This window comes from Mobula hypostoma, chromosome 26 (genome assembly GCF_963921235.1).
Source record: "Mobula hypostoma chromosome 26, sMobHyp1.1, whole genome shotgun sequence".
NCBI classification, from domain to species: domain Eukaryota; kingdom Metazoa; phylum Chordata; class Chondrichthyes; order Myliobatiformes; family Myliobatidae; genus Mobula; species Mobula hypostoma.
The window spans coordinates 24,409,644-24,425,721 of NC_086122.1; the positions used below are offsets into that span (position 1 = coordinate 24,409,644).

A 16,078-nucleotide genomic window follows, 5' to 3' on the forward strand; every position below is an offset into this window, starting at 1 on the left:
TTTCAAAGTGACGCAAAGTTCAGTTCAATTTAGTTCAGTTCAGTTCGCAGTAATCGCTGCCGTGGCGATGGACAGTGCGGGGAAGGAGAGAGAGAGCAAAATGAATGAATATTCAAAACGGCTTCCACACAGACATTCGCAGTCAGCTTTCGGGCGAGTCCTTTGTGATGTCATCTGAGGTCACTGACCGTGACCCCTCCGTTTCCCGAAACGATGTTTCCCTGCGCTGAACCTGGCACCCAGGCAAGGGTGGACACACACTAGGTTCGCGCCGATCGTGCCTTTCCACCCTGTGTGTCTATGGCCTGGTCCTGCAACCAGCCTTCCAAAACTTCCCACCGACTTGTGAGAGATGCACCGCTTCCAGGGTCTCGTTACCTCGGGTGTCGTGCGTGTGTGTCCTGCCTTAGCGAACCTGTCCCTTTTTATCCCCCTGCTGGGGTATCGCCTGTCCATCACTTCAAACAGTTCAGGGTTCAAAGGGGGAGCCGATCTTGACAGCTCTCCTTCCTTCATTAACATCTCCAAATGCTGCTCCATTGTTTTCCTTATCTCTCTCTCTCTCCCCTGAAGACAGGTGGCAGACCAACTGCTGATCCCACTGGTGCCAGCACAGGACAGCTAACATCTTAATCTATGTGTATTCTCGTCACAATGGAAAGACCGAAGAAGCTCAGCACAGAGGGTGAAGTGGATAAGAAGGAAAGAGGCAAGGGGTGCTACTGGACCAGTGCAATAATCCCTCAACATCCATTAGCATACATAGTTGCCATTCTGACTCATTATCAATCACCGTCCTGCTTTGTCCAAGCCGCCCTCTAGCCCACTAAGAATTTTCCAGAACCTCCTTCCCCCTTTTGTGTTATCCAGTACGCAATGTCTGATGAACGAAGCTGTCGCCATCCCTGACTTTAGACTGGATGATTGCATCAACATCCTGGTGAACAGAAACATGGCTCGGGGACGATGGCACCTTCCCCCAGACTGAAGCCGCCTTGCTTGGCTATATCCTCCAACAGACACTCTAGTCGGTACACCTGTACATCTGCTTGTTAGAGTAAATATCTAAATCTGCCAATCATTTGGCAGCAACTCATTGCATAATGGCATGCAGACACGGTCAAGAGTATCATTTGTTCAAACAAACATCAAAATGGGGAAGAAATTACTAAGTGACTTTGACCATGGAATGATTGTCCGTGCCAGTCAGGGTGATTTGAGTTTCTCGGCAACTACCGATCTCCTGCAATTTTCACACAGAACCATCTCTAGAGTTTACAGAGAATGGTGCAACAAACAAAAAAAAATCCAGTGAGCAGCAGTTCTGTAGAAAAAAATCAACTTGTTAAAGAGAGAGCTCAGAGGAGAATGGCCAGACAGGTTCAAGCTGACAGGATGGCGACAGCAACTCAAACAACACACTACCACAGTGGTGTGCAGAAGAACACACACAACGTGTCAGATCTTGAAGTGGGCGGCCACAGCAGCAGAAGACTATGAACATACACACAGCGGCCACTTTGCTAGGTACAGGAGGGCTTGCTCAAATCCAGTCAGGTCCAAATCACACTTTAGAATCACTGATTCATACAGTGCAGAGACAAGGTCTTTCGCCCATCATCTCCATGCTGACCATCAACACTAATCCCATTTATAGCCTTCTATACCTTGATAATTCAGTGGGCACATGGCCAAGTAGTTAAAGCATTGGACTAGTGACCTGAAGGTCGTGAGTTCAAGCCCCAGCCGAGGAAACGTGTTGTGTCCTTGAGCAAGGCACTTAACCACACATTGCTCTGCGACGACACCGGTGCCAAGCTGTATGGGTCCTAATGCCCTTCCCTTGAACAACATCGGTGTCGTGGAGAGGGGAGACTTGCAGCATGGGCAACTTCCATACAACCTTGCCTAGGCCTGCGCCCTGTAGAGTGAAGACTTTCCAGGCGCATATCCATGGTCTCGCAAGACCTTGGTAATTTAAGGGCTTTAGACATCTTTAAATGTTGTTATGATACTTGCTTCCAACACTACTTCAGGCAGTGTTTTCCAAGCTTTACCCCTTCTCCTGCTCCTTTACCAAATACACCTCTACTCACCTCACTTTGTTCATTCCATTTGTCTACTGGCACCTTTTTTTTTAAGTCAATTGCCCATTAAAAAGGCCCAATCTAAATTTTCCTCAGTAATCCTCTCAACTTTGCACTCTCAGTCACTACACTGAGCCAAATTTCACCCAAGATCATTTTAATCTCTATTGCAGCTTCTCCTACTGCCCCATTTTATCATCCTGGTAAAGCCCTGCTGCCAACTAAACCATCCAGTGCTCTAGGGAATAAAGGTCCAAAGTGGCCAACCTCTCCCTTTAACCTGGGCCCCCTGTGGTCCTGTGTTGTTTGTGATGTGTGCTAATGGCTCGAGTGTGGATGTAGGAGGTACGGTTAGTAAGATTGCAGATGACAAGGAAGTTGGTGGCCTTGTGGATAGTAAGGAAGGTCTTCTAAGACCACAGCAGGATGGAGATCAGATGGAAAGTTGGGTGGAGCACTGGAAGATAGAAACAGTGTGAGATGATGTATTTTGGGAAGTTAAATAGTGGTAGGACATAGGCAATAAATTACAGAGTGCTAAGGACTTGAGGTTCAAGTCCATAGTTTCCTGGAAGTGGTAACACAGGTGCTGAAGAAGGTATATGGCATACTTAACCTTCATGGGTTAATGTATAGAAAATAAAATTTAGGACACTAGTTTGCAACTTTACAACACTAGTTGGACTGTACTTGGAATGTGAGTGTGTGTGTGTGTGTGTGTGTGTGTGTGTGTGTGTGTGTGTGTTTGTGTGCGTGTCTGTGTGTGTGTGTGTGTGTGTGTGTGAGTGTCTGTGTGAGTGTCTGTGTCTGTGTGTGTCTGTGTGTCTGTGTGAGTGTCTGTGTGTGTGCGTGTGTGTGTGTGTGCGTGTGTGTGTGTGTGTGTGCAAGACCTGCAGACCTTACACGCTAGACATAATTGTTTTGTTGTTCTTTCTTATTTCCTATTTCCCTGTGACTTGTAATTTACCAAATCTCAGTTGAATCTTGCACTGCTGAGATTCCCTGGGAAAATACTTAATGGCAGAACTAATTAAGTGTTTTAATAATCACTACAATAATTACAGTGACAATTAATTTGTATTAGAGAGAAAAAACGTTTGGCACTAGGTTTCTGAGATACTAAACAATTGCCATAGAGATGGGAATCAAGTTTCCATGAAATGAAGGCGCTCTTGTTCCTGAGTGAATAAATTACAGTCTAAGCCACCTTCACAAATTACATAGAGAAAAGAAAATTGTTTAAATGAAACACGCTGTGCGTGTTTGTATTTGTGTACTTGGATTTTCAGAAGGTCTTTGACAAGGTGCCACACATGAGGCTGCTTAACAAGCTACAAGCCTATGGTATTACAGGGAAAATTCTAACATGGATAAAGTATTGGCTGACTGGCAGGAGGTAAATAGTGGTGTTCCACAGGGGTCTGTATTTGGTCCGATTCTTTTTACATTATATGTCAATGATTTGGATGACGGAATTGATGGCTTTGTTGCAGAGTTTGCAGACAATACAAAGGTAGGTGGAGAGGCAGGTAGTTTTGAGGAAATAGGGAGGCTACAGAAGGACTTAGTCAGATTACGAGAATGGGCAAAGAAGTGGAAGATGGAATACTGTGTTGGGAAGTGTATGGTCATACACATTGGTAGAAGAAATGAAAGGGTTGACTATTTTCTAAATGGAGAGAAAGTACAAAAACTGAGGCGCAAAGGGACTTGGGAGTGCTTGTGCAGGATTCTCTAAAGGTTAATTTACAGGTTTAATTCATTGGTGAGGCCTCACTTGGAGTATTGTGAGTAGCTTTGGGCCTCTTATCTTAGAAAGGACGTGCTGAAACTAGAGAAGGTTCAAAGGAGGCTGATAAAGGGGGTGCTGTTGTAGTCTGGCGTACTGACCTCTACCTTGCCGAGGCACAGCGACAACTCGCGGATACCTCCTCTTATTTACCCCTCGATCGTGACCCCACTAAGGAGCACCAGGCCATTGTCTCCCACACTATCAACGACTTTATCCGCTCAGGGGATCTCCCATCCACTGCTACCAACCTTATAGTTCCCACACCCCGCACTTCCCGTTTCTACCTCCTACCCAAGATCCACAAACCTGCCTGTCCTGGCCGACCTATTGTCTCAGCTTGCTCCTGCCCCACCGAACTCGTTTCTGCATACCTCGACACTGTTTTATCACCCCTTGTTCAATCCCTTCTGACCTATGTTCGTGACACTTCTCACGCTCTTAAACTTTTCGATGATTTTAAGTTCCCTGGCCCCCACTGCTTTATTTTCACCATGGATGTCCAGTCCTTATATACTTCCATCCCCCATCAGGAAGGTCTCAAAGCTCTACGCTTCTTTTTGGATTCCAGACCTAATCAGTTCCCCTCTACCACCACTCTGCTCCGTCTAGCGGAATTAGTCCTTACTCTTAATAATTTCTCCTTTTGCTCCTCCCATTTCCTCCAAACTAAAGGTGTAGCTATGGGCACCCGTATGGGTCCCAGCTATGCCTGCCTTTTTGTTGGGTTTGTGGAACAATCTATGTTCCGTGCCTATTCTGGTATCTGTCCCCCACTTTTCCTTCGCTACATCGATGACTGCATTGGCGCTGCTTCCTGCACGCATGCAGAACTCGTTGACTTTATTAACTTTGCCTCCAACTTTCACCCTGCCCTCAAGTTTACCTGGTCCATTTCCGACACCTCCCTCCCCTTTCTAGATCTTTCTGTCTCTGTCTCTGGAGACAGCTTATCCACTGATGTCTACTATAAGCCTACTGACTCTCACAGCTATCTGGACTATTCCTCTTCTCACCCTGTCTCTTGCAAAAACGCCATCCCCTTCTCGCAATTCCTCCGTCTCCGCCGCATCTGCTCTCAGGATGAGGCTTTTCATTCTAGGACGAGGGAGATGTCTTCATTTTTTAAAGAAAAGGGCTTCCCTTCCTCCACTATCAACTCTGCTCTTAAACGCATCTCCCCCATTTCACGTACATCTGCTCTCACTCCATCCTCCCACCACCCCACTAGGAATAGGGTTCCCCTGGTCCTCACCTACCACCCCACCAGCCTCCAGGTCCAACATATTATTCTCCGTAACTTCCGCCACCTCCAACGGGATCCCACCACTAAGCACATCTTTCCCTCCTCCCCTCTCTCTGCATTCCGCAGGGATCGCTCCCTACACAACTCCCTTGTCCATTCGTCCCCCCCATCCCTCCCCACTGATCTCCCTCCTGGCACTTATCCGTGTAAGCGGAACAAGTGCTACACATGCCCTTACACTTCCTCCCTTACCACCATTCAGGGCCCCAAACAGTCCTTCCAGGTGAGTCATCACTTCACCTGTGAGTCGACTGGGGTGATATACTGCGTCCGGTGCTCCCGATGTGGCCTTTTATATATTGGTGAGACCCGACGCAGACTGGGAGACCACTTTGCTGAACATCTACGCTCTGTCCGCCAGAGAAAGCAGGATCTCCCAGTGGCCACACATTTTAATTCCACATCCCATTCCCATTCTGACATGTCTATCCACGGCCTCCTCTACTGTAAAGATGAAGCCACACTCAGGTTGGAGGAACAACACCTTATATTCCGTCTGGGTAGCCTCCAACCTGATGGCATGAACATTGACTTCTCTAACTTCCGCTAGGCCCCACCTCCCCCTCGTACCCCAGCTGTTACTCATTTTTATGCACACATTCTTTCTCTCACTCTCCTTTTTCTCCCTCTGTCCCTCTGAATATACCTCTTGCCCATCCTCTGGGTCACCCCCCCCCGTCTTTCTTCCCAGACCTCCTGTCCCATGATCCTCTCGTATCCCCTTTTGCCTATCACCTGTCCAGCTCTCGGCTCTATCCCTCCCCCTCCTGTCTTCTCCTATCATTTTGCATCTCCCCCTCCCCCTCCAGCTTTCAAATCCCTTACTCACTCTTCCTTCAGTTAGTCCTGACGAACGGTCTCGGCCTGAAATGTCGACTGCGCCTCTTCCTATAGATGCTGCCTGGCCTGCTGCGTTCACCAGCAACTTTGATGTGTGTCACAAAAATTATTCCATGTTTGAACAGCTTGTCATATGAAGAGCGTTTGATGGCTCTGTGCCTGTATTCACTGGAATTCAGATGAATGAGGGGCGACCTCATTGAAACCTATTGAATGGTGAAAGGTCTTGATAGAGTGGATGGGCAGAGGATGTTTCCTGTGGTGGGAAGGTCTAAGACCAGAGGGCACAGTCTCAGAATAGAGGAGTATCCTTTTAAGAACGGAGATGAAGAGGAATTTCTTTAGCCAGAGTGAAGAATCTGTGGAATTCATTGCCACAGGCATCTGCAGAGGCCAAATCTGTGTGTATATTTAAGGCAGAGGTTGACAGATTCTTGATTGCTCAGGGCATGAAGGGATACAGGGAGAAGGCAGGAGATTGGGACTGAGAGGAAAATGGGTCAGCCATGATGAAATGGTGGAGCAGACTCGATGGGCCAAATGGCCAAAATTCTGCTCCTATATCTTATGGTCTTACAATCTACCCTTTTATTTTAATTCTGTTGTTACTGAAAGCAAAAATATAATTTTGAAGCAAGAATCCATTATACCTATGTTAAGCAGTACCAGCACAGTTTACTCTAAACTGTGATCTCAGTCATAATATCAGAGCAAACAATTTGAGGCCTCACCATGCTGAACAGAAAGTCGTTCCCAAGGATGATTGCACCAAGTGAGTCAACAATAGCTTTCAGTGTTTTGCACATCGTACAGTGCCACTGTTATTCTTTTTGCCTCATCTTGGAAAAGCTCCAGAGCAGGGCTACGGAAATGATTCTTAGCTTTTATAACTTTGGCTAAACCAGATAGGCAGCATAGGTCGACTAGTTCCATGGACTTCATTGTTACTGTAAACGATTGCTTCAGATCAGCTGCCTATGTTATTTTCCTCCTTCCCCTGGCCCGTTAAAGTCAAACTTCCTCTAATATTCCTATTGACGTGATCATCAATGTGCATCCTCCTGCAGGGGTTCTCAGTCTGGGATCCACAGATCCCTCAGTTAATTGTAAGGGTCTATGGGATTAAAAAGCTCAGGAACCCTGATTTAGAGAGACGGATTTAGAGATACCTCTTCTCATTTCTCTTTACTCTCCATCAGCAGCACTGGGGCTCCACAGGGGACTGTCTTGTCTCCCTTTCTCTTCACCATTTACACCTCGGACTTCAACTACTGCACAGAGTCTTGTCATCTTCAGAAGTTTTGGGATGACTCTGCCACAGTTGGATGCATCAGCAAGGGAGATGAGGTTGAGTACAGGGCTACTGTAGGAAACTTTGTCACATGGTGTGAGCAGAATTATCTGCAGCTTAATGTGAAAAAGACTAAGGAGCTGGTGGTAGACCTGAGGAGAGCTAAGGTACTGGTGACCCCTGTTTCCATCCAGGGGGGTCAGTGTGGACATGGTGGAGGATTACAAATACCTGGGGATACGAATTGACAATAAACTGGACTGGTCAAAGAACACTGAGGCTGTCTACAAGAAGGGTCAGAGCCGTCTCTATTTCCTGAGGAGACTGAGGTCCTTTAACATCTGCCGGACGATGCTGAGGATGTTCTACGAGTCTGTGGTGGCCAGTGCTATCATGTTTGCTGTTGTGTGCTGGGGTAGCAGGCTGAGGGTAGCAGACACCAACAGAATCAACAAACTCATTCCTAAGGCCAGTGATGTTGTGGGGATGGTACTGGACTCTCTGACGGTGGTGTCTGAAAAGAGGATGCTGTCTAAGTTGCATGCCATCTTGGTCAATGTCTCCCATCCACTACACAATGTACTGGTTGGGCACAGGAGTACATTCAGCCAGAGACTCATTCCACCGAGATGCAGCACTGAGCGTCATAGGAAGTCATTCCTGCCTGTGGCCATCAAACCTTACAACTCCTCCCTTGGAGGGTCAGACATCCTGAGCCAATAGTCCTGGACTTATTTCATAATTTACTGGCATAATTTACATATTACTATTTAACTATTTATGGTTCTACTACTATTTATTATTTATGGAGCAACTGTAATGAAAACCAATTTCCCCACGGGATTAATAAAGTATGACTATGACTTCATTCGCTCGCTGAACGTGCCTTAACTATATACAGCATCTGAAGTATATACAAACTATTTATACTGCAGATGCTGGAAATCTAGAGCAATACACACAATGAGCTGGAGGAGCTCAGCAGGCCAGGCAGCATCTATGGAAGCAGTCAAACATTTCGGGCCAAGACCCTTCGTCAGGACTGGCGCTTGACTTAACGATGTCACACTTCCTTCTCCAGCAAAAATCCAATCCCACTAAATCACTGACCACCTGTCTTCCATTCCAGATCCCGTGTTAACAGTGCCGTCCACTCTGGTACAATATCTCTTGTTTTCAATGCTTCAAACAATACTCATCCTTAACCCTTGCACAATACATTGCTGTTGTAAAAAGCATCCTAGATAGCGGACAACCCAGATGCGAACTAACTATGATAAGGAAGAACTGTACAACTGTCCCATTTTACTTTGTGTGGTTCCTTTTTGAGCCTTGTGGCGCGTTGGCTGGCATTTTTTTGCCCTACCCATAGCATTTGACTGTTTTTTTATGAGGCCAAGTTGCTAGTTCGACACCCAACCCAACACAGACAGAAAGCGCGCAAAGAGCCAGCTGGATTCGAACTCAGGACCATTCGCCCCGAAGTCGTTGCTGATGCCACTACACCACTGACCTGCCATTTCATTTTACCAGCTGCATAACATTTCTTTAGATTCTTATTAGTCATCTCCACTAGCGGGGAGGCAAGTGTTGAGTCAATGATTCTGGATAAGATCCAGCTAAGATATTTTCAAAATTGTCTCTGAGAGCCATATATTTTCCACACAATGCAAGGGGAACTCTGTCTGGATGAATCTGTACAAACATATCAGCCTTCCTGTGTCGCTTCCGCATTTCCTGGTAGTTTGAGGATATTTGTCACCAAAACACTCGCAAGCTTCTACAGATGTACTGTGGAGAGCATTCTAACTGGCTGCATCACTGTCTCGTTTTGGGGGGTGGGGGGGGGAGGGTGGAGCTATTGCACAAGATCGAAGTAAACCGCAGAGAGTTGTAAACTTAGTCAGCTCCATCATGGGCACTAGCCTCCATAGTACCCAAGGCTTCTTCAAGGAATGAAGCCTCAGAAAGGCAGCGTCCATCATTAAGGACCCTGCCACCCAGGATATGTTATGTTCTCCTCTCATTGCTGCCATCAGGAAAGAGGTACAGGAGCCTGAAGGCACACACTCAATGATTCAGGAACAGCTTCTTCCTCTCTGCCATCTGATTTCTGAATGGGCCCTGAACCCATGAACACTGCCTTGTCACTTTTTTAAATTTCTAATTTTTGCACTACTTATTTAATTTTACTGTTTAATACATATATGGACTGCAATTCGCAATTTTTTTCTATTATTATGTATTGCAATGTACTGCTGCCACAAGGACAACAAATTTCACGACATATGCCGGTGATATGAAACCTGATTCTGATTCTGACACAGTGAATAGAGGACATCCTCGATCTTCCCTTCAATTTGTATTCCACATTTCTTTAGCCAGAGAGTGGGGAATTCATTGCCACAGGAGGCTGTGGAGGCCAAGTCATTGGGTATATTTAAGGCAGGGGCTGATAGGCTCTTGATTAGTCAGGGCATGGAGGGATACAGAGGGAGGGCAGGAGACTGTGGCTGAGATGGAAAATGGATCAGTCATGATGAAATAGTAGTGCAGACTTGATGGGCCAAATGGCCTAATTCTGATCTTATTTCAGATATTGGGTGAAGCCATTGGTGAACCAGTTCAAAAATTGCATGTTTGTAGCCAAATTGTGCAGCTGCAGAAAGCATTGGGCCTGTAACAGAGATGGAATGTAGCTACTCTAATATGATAATGATAATGTAAGGATAAATGGTATAGCGGGCTCAGGATTGACTTAGGCCACTATACAGTAAGCTCAATTGCAGATAGGTTGTCCTTCTGGATTTGGTAATATTAATACTTATATTATTTCACTTTCAATAGGGATAATTTTAACCCAACTACCCAGCAGAAATCACACCAATTTTCAGATAAAGGGGAATTGGTCTACATCATCCTGCAATGACCCCTCTGCTTTCTATTGTAACTTCCTCTTCCAGATAGGTGTAAAGTTAGTGGCCCTTCTCTTAAGTTTCAGATCATATCATGAATTTCCTCTGCAATGTTAACCCACTCCTAAATAGGGAAGCCACAGACTGACAGCAGCTGGACTAGCAGCGAAAGCCAAAAAAGATTCATGCAAAGAAATCTTCTTACTTTCCTTCTGAGAGAGCAATAATGGAACATTTATTTATTTAGAGACACTGCACTGAGTAGGAACCTCAAAGTTACCAGGACCGTCCAAATGCTTTTATTCAATTTTATTTACAGCTCCTTACTTTCCAATTATCCTCATAGATTTTCTCCCAAAGCTCATCCCCTCAAATTCCCTTTCATTGTTGTTACACCAAGAAACTCACACTGACAGGTTTCTGCAAACAGATAATGAGGAAATCTGAAAGCTGCTGATAGTGATCCCTCCCGTCTCCACAATCTCTGCCACTCACATGCATGGTCAACAGAACAGGCATGAATTCTCATGATCTCAAGGCACTCACCAACTGGCCTCACAACCAAATACAACAAATACAAGATTGTGACGTCAGCAACAAGCCCTTTGGTGCTGGATGGCATCCTCTACCATATACCCGTATGCTTCTGCGTGCATCAAGAGGACAGACGTTTGGTGCCATGGAGACACAACCCATGGCTTGAAATCACTGAATTTGAAGATCCTCATACTTCCCACTAACCTTAATCAATACACATGTTGTCATTGAGCTTACCCTACTGGAGACTTAAATATCCACCAGAGTAAAAGGCCTCCCTTTAATTAAGCTAAAATATATATAATTTATGTTTTTACTCATTTATAATTTAGTTGTCTTGTTACATTTTTAAAACCCATTATTTTCTTAAGTGTGATGGATAGTTTGGACATTAAAGTTTAGAGATACAGCACAGAACCGGTCCACCCCCAGCATTTTCTGTTTTTTTAATATTCTCCAGCTTCTGCAGTCTTTTTGGTTTCACTTTAAAATATTTGGAGTGTTTAGGAAGTATCGAAGGCGAAAGTGGATGTAATATAACCTGGTTTTTTTTGCATGACGTTTAAGACTTTACATGCAAATCTTTACAATCTTCAAATCAACAATGTGCATAATGTTTGATAAGCTGTGATATTATTTAGGTATGTGAATTTTTTACAATTAAGAGCTTTATTTCGGGACTTGAAGAGGGAGAATGTGTTAAATCATCGTCATTTTAGTTAAATCAAGTGATGGAATTGTTGGTTTTTGTATGGAAGTATTGAACAGACAAAAATAGCAATTTAGACTTCCACCGAAGGGGAAACTGGATCGTGATTGGCCAACCTAACACCAGTTATTTCACAACTGTGGAAAATTAAAATTCTTACTGTAGTTTCAATACAGTTCAAACTCTTTTACAGACAGTTTCCTTGTCTATCAAAATGCAGCCAGGCGAAATTTGCTAAGACTTCTAAAGGTACTGAGCACACACTTATAAAGAGTACAAAGCCATCCGCTGTGCTGCACAATTTAAAATCCAGCTGGGATGCTGATATCAACATTTGAACTGAAACACCAATACATCTCCCTAGTTTGGGATTATCAGCACTGCTATAAGACAGTTGTGAGAGATTTTATCCCAAGTGAAAACTTGATATAAATTCCCATCGTTATTGATGAATCTCCACTTATCTGCATAATTATTGCTTTTCAACAATTCCTACTCATAGATCAAATTGTATTTTCATTAGTGCTGTAATCGCTATCCCAGCAACTCATCCTGTGTCAGTGCCACACAACCGGCATTCTCAGTAGTTAGATCATTTGCTGAGATGGAGGACCTTCATTGCTGCCCTAAACTCCTGTGACATAACAGGCGGAGAGTACGATGATCATTGGTTTCAGATTTTGGCACTGGACAGGCATCCAAAAAGCCACATAAATAAAAACTGTTGGAAATATAATTTATGTACAGTATATAAGTAAAAACAATATTATTTGCCCTGTGTGATCATCTGAATAATACACGGTTGGGACGTCGTGTCAGGATTGTTTGTGTAGTTGAAATATAGCAAAATATCATCGATTACAAGCTATCTAATATCTACCTAACATCAATGCCAAAAACCATTAGCTGGAAAAATCAAGCTGTGTTCCATGGGACACAATAGGAAATGTCAGAGGCTATTTGTCGTAAATGAATTGGGTATTATTTCCCGCTTGCTCAATGGCTAATCACATGAAAGTGCCTTTGTCGAGGTACAACTACACACAGATCACATACTGTGTCCCATTATGTATTTCACTTTGCTGCTGTTTTCAAGTGTGCCACATTTTTTAAATGCTCAACAGTAAATGGGGTGAATTTGCACCAGCATTTTAGGATGATTTTCCTAAATTACAAATGCAAGACGAATACAAATTTTAGCTTGTATCGTCACATTTACAATTCTGCAGACTTTAAGAGTTCTGATTTGTCTACTGACGATTCCTTACTTTGCCTTCTTCTTTCAACTGATTAACTATTTACATATAACCTCGTCCTTTAACGAATTAACTCTTTCTACACGCATCAAGACCAAATCTCCAACCTTCTCATTCTTGGTGACGCAGCCGGTAGGGCCACTGCTTCACGGTGCCAGAGACCTGATTTAATCCTGACGTTAGCTACGGACTGCATGGGGCATTGTCCTGGGGCAGGGAATTCCTCTGGGTGTTCTGGTTTCTTCCAACGTCCCCAAAAAAAGTGGGTTAACTGGGCACTGTAAACTGTTCCTGGTGTGTATATGTGTGGGTGATGAGAATGTGAGGAGAATTTAAAATATGGAATTGATGTAGAATTAGTGTGATGGGTTGATTGATGTTTGCAGGGACTAGATGGACTAAAAGACGCGTCTCTCTGACTCTTTACACTTTTACCACAGATCACTTTCACACAGAGCCAGACCATTTTCAATTTTCCTCTAGTATTTGAGACTTAAAGCTGATAGAATACATAGCTAAAAACCAAAATGAGTCTTCTTGCCTTTTCACCGAGAGCCGTTTTTATTTCTACCCCCAATGAAACATCCCTGAAATAGAACCGGAAGGGGTGTCTCCCTTTTCTGAATATTAATAGCCTCTGTAGAGTTCCTATCCTCTATAAACTTGAACTTGTCGAAAATTTTGCCATATGCATCCTGTTTCATAATGTTCTGCTTAACTATAATCAAATCCCTCCTTCTTCCACACGCTACTCAAAATAATTGCTTATTATCCAGAACTCGGGACAATCCAGTCACACACAAAATGCTGGAGGAACGCAACAGGTCGGGCACCATCGATGGAAAGGAATAAAGAGACCCCCTCATAATGAAGGGTTTCAATGAAGGGACTCCGTTGGAAACGTCAGCTTTTGTATAAACGCCAGAGGTGTCTGAGCCGGCTTATCTTCTCAAACAGTGTCTCTCTGACCCAGGCTGTCTGTGTATCTTCCATATTCTCCATTAGAGATGCTGCCTTCAGCTGTTTTATGGAGTTCCTGGAAACCTGATGTTAAATAGTTCGCTCTCCCGCCAGCTATCAAACTAAACTGAATAAAGGCGATGGAGTGGTCAGCAGCTCTCAGAGAGATCGGGGGGGGGGGGCGACATTGACCAGAGAGGAATTTTTAAAAAATGTCCAACTCTTTTTCTGATGGTCCAACTTTCAATGGTGTAAATATCTCATGACCTGTTCCACGTTCACGCTATCAATGCTTCCCTTAAATTGGCTTTTTGAATAAAATATAATCACTTATATTTTAGGTAGAGAACTGCAGCTTTTAATTTGTAAACAAGCGACTGTGCATTCCAATCTATCCCAGGCGCCTCTGAAAGAAGAAAGCAACCTTGTTTAGTCTAATGTGGTAACGGATTATCCCTCCCTCCAAAGGCACATCCCGGGTGGACACATTAACTGGCAGTTTCCTGCCATCAACATTGATGAGATGAGATCAACATATTGATGAGAATTTGCGGGAAACTGCCGGACTAATTGTAAGAGCAAGAACGACCAAGTCGTTTCACTGTTGACTCCCGATCTACAGTTTAGAAAGCAAATATTTCAATCGAACACAAGGATATCACGACTCAAAATATTCTCGCTGGGTACTCACCATAAATAGCCCCGGGGCACGAAGAAGAATGTGTTTACCTGGATCAGCTCTTCTTCGTACTACGTCTGTCAGCTCGCTAGACTTCAGATGTTTGCAAACGAGGTGGTTATGTCAATCCGAAGCCCACGTCCGTTCGTTTTGCAGGTTCTCCGCAATATTTCCAAACCTCGCTTTTGCCCGTAAAAGTTTTCATCAATTTTCCCGACTCCCGGGAATGTGCTGATTGGTGTACAGAAAGCCGGAAGAATCTGCAGAGGCTGAACAAGCTGTCAATTATCCTGAGTGTCCCAGCAATACCCATTGTGCTGCTGGGAGGGAGATGCTTTCTTAAAAATGTAAGAAACACAAACGACAAATAGCCAAAATCGTTTTATAGCTATACCACGTGATGCTGTCACCATTCAATTGTGTAATTTAAAACCAGTTTTACAGCAATTGCCAGGCAGGTTTTAACGCATTAAAGCAAATAGTTGCCTGGAGACGTGGTAAAGTTTAGGCATCGAGAAGCAACTTATGGTGATGGAGTTCTAGAATCACAGTTTAAAGTATCACATTGATTATTTTAATGCTATTTAAAAGGTTGTCTTTTAAAATGTATTTTATTGAAAATAAGAATAATTTCTTACAATAATTATTGAGTAGGATAAGAAATAATCTGGATAAGTGGGGGGCACTGAGACTGTCACTCTGGGGTAAAGTCAATGTAGTTAAAATGGTCATAGCACCTCAGTTTAACTATCTTTCTATGATGCTTCCTTTAAATATATCAGATTTGATCTACAAGCAATACAACAAAATTATCAGGGATTTTCTATGGGATAAGAAGAAGCCCAGAATTAAAATAAGTAAGTTGTGTATGTCCAGGGACATGGGTGGGCTCAGTCTACCAGACGTCAGGGCATATAAATTATCCTTTGAAATGACCAAATTAGCTAAACATTGGGACAGGGCTGATGTTGATTTAGATTGGGTAATTACAGAACGGAGCCTGGCTGCACCACATTCTCCCCTTAACATCCTCTCACAACATGTGGCAAACAAGACTAATCTAAATCCTATACTATCTCACTCAAGGAGTGTGTGGAGTACAATTCATAAAGCCTGTAGAATGTCACATTTAAACCAGTTATACTCCTCGCTCTAGAATAACCCTGAGATAGGCATTGGGAAAAGAATGGTATACTGGAAAGAATGGAAGATTAAAGGTGTAAATACAGTAGATGATCTCTATGAGAATGGGATTTTTATGTCATATGTGGATTTGCAGAGGAAATATAACTTTGTAGATAAAGAGAATTTTTGGAGGTATTTACAAATAAGTCATTGCATTAACAGCAAATTTAAGAATGCTGACTCACAAAGTAACTCTTTAACTGAATACTTTACATTACCACAGGAAGTTTATAAAGCGTCAGTGTTTTATAAAATGTTCAAGCACTCCGTGGGTGAATCGTGGGACAATCTCAAAGCAGTATGGCAGAAGGATCTTGGAAGTGATATTGAAGATAATGAGTGGTCAAATATTTTATCAAATGTGGGTAGACATATTAGGGAAGCGAGAGGAAAATTTATTCAGTATAAGATAGTACACAGTTATTATTGAACACCAACTAGGCTGTACAAAATGGGGATTGTCGATAATAATTTATGCTGGAAATATAAAAATGAGGTGGGCACATATTTTCATTTGATTTGGG

The 16,078-nt window shown here is 43.5% G+C and overlaps 1 protein-coding gene across 4 annotated transcripts in view; it reads right to left on the reverse strand.

Annotated features, from left to right (window-relative positions):
• Positions 1 to 14,705, reverse strand: part of rhbdl2 (rhomboid, veinlet-like 2 (Drosophila)) — a 59,448-nt gene extending 44,743 nt beyond the window's left edge. For 2 of the 4 annotated variants that reach the window (XM_063033756.1, XM_063033755.1), the window contains exon 1: positions 14,420 to 14,705. The gene's annotated coding sequence lies outside the window, so the exon portion shown is untranslated. Of the gene's footprint in view, positions 1 to 14,381 lie in introns of all 4 variants that reach the window. The other 2 variants (XM_063033754.1, XM_063033753.1) reach the window with 1 other exon arrangement.
• Between the last annotated feature and the right edge of the window lie 1,373 nt (positions 14,706 to 16,078).